Source organism: Molothrus ater, chromosome 2 (genome assembly GCF_012460135.2).
Source record: "Molothrus ater isolate BHLD 08-10-18 breed brown headed cowbird chromosome 2, BPBGC_Mater_1.1, whole genome shotgun sequence".
In the NCBI taxonomy this organism is placed as follows: Eukaryota; Metazoa; Chordata; class Aves; order Passeriformes; family Icteridae; genus Molothrus; species Molothrus ater.
Genome location: NC_050479.2, coordinates 104963751 through 104968688, shown reverse-complemented (window position 1 = coordinate 104968688; position 4938 = coordinate 104963751). Strand labels below are relative to the sequence as shown.

Sequence of the window (4938 nt, the reverse complement as noted above, 5' to 3'; positions counted from 1 at the left end):
GCTGCTTCAGTATGCAATTGAGATTCCACATTACTGACATGCAAGGGCATTCATTTTTCAACTACTGGATGTAATGAGAATGAGACCCCCACCTGGATTGCTGCATCCAGCCTGGAGTCCCCAGCACAGGAAGGACAGGGACCTGTTGGACTGAGGCTGCTAAGATGATCAGAGGGATGGAGCAGCTCTCCTATAAGGAACAGCTGAGAGATTTCAGATTATTCAGCTTGGAAAAGAGAAGTCTTCCCAGTGACCTGATTGCAGCCTTCCTGAAAGGGCCCACAAAAAAAACAGAAAGAGACTATTTACAAGGGCTTGGACTGACAGAACAAGGGGGACTGGCCTCAAACTGGCAGAGAGTAGGTTTGGATTAGATATTAGGAGGCATGATGAGGCCCTGGCATCCAGAGAAACTGTGGATGTCCCATCCCTGGAAGTCTTCCTGGACAGGATGGGGCTCTGAGCAACCTGGAGTAGTGGAAGGTGGCCCTGTCCTCAGCTGGTTTGGAATTAGATGATCTTTGAGTCCTTTCCAACCCAAATCATTCTGTGATTCTACGATTTTCAACAAGTGAAGGCATGTTAAAAAGGAGATGATTTGGCCAAACCTTGTTCCTTTTTCCAAAGAAATTTTGTGGGAAATCCTGTCAGGCTTTCATCTCTGAGTCCTGTACTAAGCCAAGCCCTTGAGGGTATTTTTAAGTCTTTTTGGTCTTTCTGCAAAATAAGGCCTTTAGCAATGACCTTTGCACCTTCCATTGAGTATGTTCACAAGATCTGAAGAGGGATCCTGTTCTGGCTGACACATGTGACTTTTGAGCCTGGGAGCTGAAGTGGTTCCTGCAGGACCGTGCAGCAACCAAGCTGATTCCTTGGGCACTGAATATCTGGTATCACTTGCTAAATACACTAAAGAAAACAACGGCTGAAGTTGTATAGTAATGCTGCAACATCAATTCCTCTTCTGGGATCTATGGAAAATGGGTGAGTGAGCCCAGTCTGGCCCTTTGCTTTCGGGCCAGTTGGAATAATTGGTGTCTCTTTTTGCAGCATTTCTCAGCAAAAAAAAAAAAAAAAAAATAGCAAGGCTGCAGCTGAAAGGAGGAAAAATCTCTTCATGGAGTGTTTTATGTCTAGGATCAAGACTTTTTGAAGGATTTAAGTCCCAAATACAAATGAAATATGCAACCAACTATAATAGCTATCGGGAGATGGAGGAAAAAATGGAGAGGAGAGGGAAAGGGAAACACTTCCAGGGAAGGTGATGCTGTTTGGAAAAAATGTCTCTTACAGTTTGGCATCTAGCTGTTAACGTACTCTTGCCAACCTGAGAGTTCATTTGAGGTTTATAGCAAGTTACAGGAAGAATAAAAAGTTAATCATGTGCAGAGACTTGGTGTTGTATTCTTGCCATCAATTTCAATAGCAGTAATAACATACAGACTGTGAAGCGATTAAAGAATGGCACAAGCTGCTTTCTACTTAAGTTTGCAAATGTATTTCCATAGAAATTTTAATTTGTGTGGTTTTCATCCAAATTTGAAGAGATGATGATGTGAGGTCTAAGAACACTATATATGGGTTGGGTCTGGGGTCAGATCCTTCTATCAATTTTTACCTGCAATAGACATGGGGACTTTTCTCCCTCTATCTGAAAACAAAGTAATATTTTGTTGAGGTGCAAATCCACAAAAAGAAATAAAAGGAAATTGGGAGAACTCAATGATGAAGATGGTTGCTCAACAGAAGGCTTAACTACATGTTGTAGCCTGCATCTTTTTAACAAATCCCAAAAGTTCCTATTAAATATTTTGGGGATTTGAAGCTGAGGAAATCTATTGAAATACTGTCTGGGCCTGGATTAGCACTCCAGACTAAAGTTTAATTTAATTTTCTTTTAAGATTTTTAATTTTTTTCTTTCTTTTCAGTTTGTAACTATGATCTATAGTGTCATCAGCTGAGATAAAAGTTCTTAATGCATCAAAAATTATCATTGACATTTACAATGAAGAAATAAGCTTCTCAAAAATAAACCACGTAGTCAGAAGTGTTTTCAGTCAATTAAACTTTTTCCTATTTCTGAAATACTTTTGAGTGGTAATCACTTTGCTGAAAATCTGCACATATTTTTGTTGTATATGGCTGCAAACTGGACAGAGGTTTTTTTGTTCTTTTCTCTCACACTACACAAGTGGAATGGCAAATTTTATTCATGGCACATATGTGCCTTAAGCTACATTAACATCTTTATTAGCATAGTAACATGTATTTGAGCTATCCTGATACATTGTAAACACACCAGATCTCAGGTATATAACAGCATATAAAGATTTATTATTTTCTTTAAAGGATTTAAAATTCAGCAAAAGCTTGCTGTAGGTGAGTGATCCTACTTATTAGCAATGAATTTTAACAACTGTAGGCCACAAATTTCTGCTGTCCTTTGGGGGAAAAAAAGAAATTGATTGTAGGAAAAAAAAGTTGTCTTTGCATTCCTTTACTTCTTGTCATTTTTTCTTTGTTTGATGTATCAGTTTCTTGTGCAATGCTTTCTCCTCTTGTTTATCAGAGTGACTAATTTATGGTCTATTGATGCACAGCAGTTCTTTAAGCTTAGACTTAGTACTTGGCTGTCAGTAAGAAAGATGAGAAGCAAAAGTGTGAAGGATTTTCCCAGGGTAAATCAAGACTTATAGCCACATCTCCAAGTGGAAAATGTAAGCAGGTGTAAAAAGTTGGATTGCAGAAAAATAGAACAAGGCTATCACTTTTTATTGGGAGATAATATAATTAGATTTATGTGTTTAAAATAGTTATTAAGACTGATTTATATTCAACTACTTTGATTTGTTTAACAATTTCACTACATAAAATAGCGAGTCTTTGCAATTTATTTGGGTTTTGTCTTGTCAACTGGCCTGCCTCCTTCCCTTCCCTCTTGCCTCATTTGCAGTCCTGTGCTAGATATGGGAGTGAAAGTTTTCAAGAGTTTTCTCAAAATGCTAGTTCATTGCCTTTTAACCTTGAGTTATTTTTTCACTTTTTTTTTTTTTTTTTTTTTTTTTTTGGAAAGGGAATGTAAAACTTGTTCAACAGTACTAAGGTCTGGTCTAACCTAAGTTTACTGAGATTTCTGGACACATCTAATATTGTTTGTGTGTATGAACTCTACTTATGTGCATGGAGATTAAACTGGCCTTACTACAGTACTGATTTCATTAGAAATATGTTGCCTGTAGATACCAGCATGCTAAGGTTCCAAAAAGAATTGATTGATAATTTGAATTTCAACAGGAAGGACAAGGGAGAGAGAACATTAAAACTTTGTGAAATAGCTTTTCTTCTTCACTTTTGTTGCTTAAAAATTTAAAACTTGAATCGTGATGCTTCTCTCCACTCCCCCAAGAAAATTTTATACTTCAAGAAGGGCCTGAAGGCTTAGTAGGAGTTTAGTAAGAATGTAGGAAAGTCACTGTCTTTCTTGATAAAGGTTTCTCTTGATGAAAGTTTCCTAAAGAATGAGGCAGAACTCATAAGTTCTTTAAAATTAGGAGGAAGTTTTTCTCTCTAGGTGTGTGATTTACTCGTGCATTGATTTTACATACATCTAAACTACAATGCTGTGCCTGTCAGTTGGTTCCTTGATGCCAGTGTGGTTATGTTGCTGTCCCAAAAAGAAGGCATGTGGATTCCTTGTAGTTCCAGCACTGCAGGTAGAAATATTAGGGGTATGATTTCACTTATTTGAAGTTACCAAAAATGCTGGAAGAAGGAGTCAATGGTGAATAGATAGGCTGTTAATTTTGTTTACTTTCTCTCCTAGGAGATTGGGTATATCAAACAAGAAATGCTGGAAACCTGTGTTTGAAAGAAGCAATTGTTATGGAGCAAGAAAAACGTAAAGTATAGATTGTTTGAGTTCCCTGAAATCTTGACTGATAGATAAATATGAGGTGAGCTGCAGTGACAGTGGTGAGAAAGCTGACTTGCAGAAGTAAAACACACTAGACTATTGTTTCAGTGGTAGAAGAATGTCTGCATTTTTCTCATACATTTCTAGGGGGAAAAAAAGCATCTTGTACATGCTGTCCTCAGTTTGAATTTATAAATTAAAAAAGAATATTTCTATGCTAGTATGTTGCCATGACAGTATTTCTCCTGATATATACTTGAATATTATAGTCATAATACTGTGCAGTGCTGTATATTTATGTATTATACATATTCATTTTTTCTACATTGACTATGTGGAATAATTCAGCTTTTGTAATTTATTTTGCTAAAAGATACATTGTTTTATATCTATTAATGGGTGTACATACAATTTATTAAAACTCTTTCTGATTTTTAACTTCTGCTGAAACCATAGTGTAATGATGGTATGTAGAGAGTAATATCCTTGCACTTCCTGAGGCCTTAGCTGGCAGAGTTGTCAAATTAAACTGGAACATTTTGTAAGCGTATCTTTAATAAATACATATGTCTGTCATGCTTCCCTACTCAGTCTTATAAATCAGACTGTATCTTGCTGTCAGATACTCTCAACCCGGTTGTCCTAATCTGTCAAGTAAAAATTATAGCATCTAAGCTCCCATCCTTCTCTGAAAATATTTATTTATACCAGTGACATGTCAAGGACACACCATTTTTTAAATTTATTTTTTTTCCCCAGCAACAAAACCATTAACAGCTGGCTCAAGTCCCTGCCAGGAGGGCAGTGGTTAATACATAAAGGGAATTTATAATGTTGGAATGCCCCAGCCAAGCAAAATAAATGCTGCATAGCATTAAAAAAAAAAAAATCTTCCTATGCGCCAGATATGGAGCATTCAGCCTTGTTTCACTCAGAATACAATAGTAATTTTATGCCATTTATCATCCTCACCCCCATTCATCTACAGATGAGCCTCCACTCCTCTGTTGCAAAGAGGCTGCCT

At 36.9% G+C, this 4938-nt stretch overlaps 1 long non-coding RNA gene across 1 annotated transcript; it reads left to right on the top strand.

The window, feature by feature from the left end:
* The first annotated feature begins 481 nt into the window (after window positions 1–481).
* LOC118688521 (uncharacterized) lies at window positions 482–4500 on the top strand. The gene is made up of 2 exons (XR_004980477.2): window positions 482–984; window positions 3825–4500. It is a non-coding gene; the product is annotated as an uncharacterized LOC118688521 (long non-coding RNA).
* The last annotated feature ends 438 nt before the right edge of the window (window positions 4501–4938 follow it).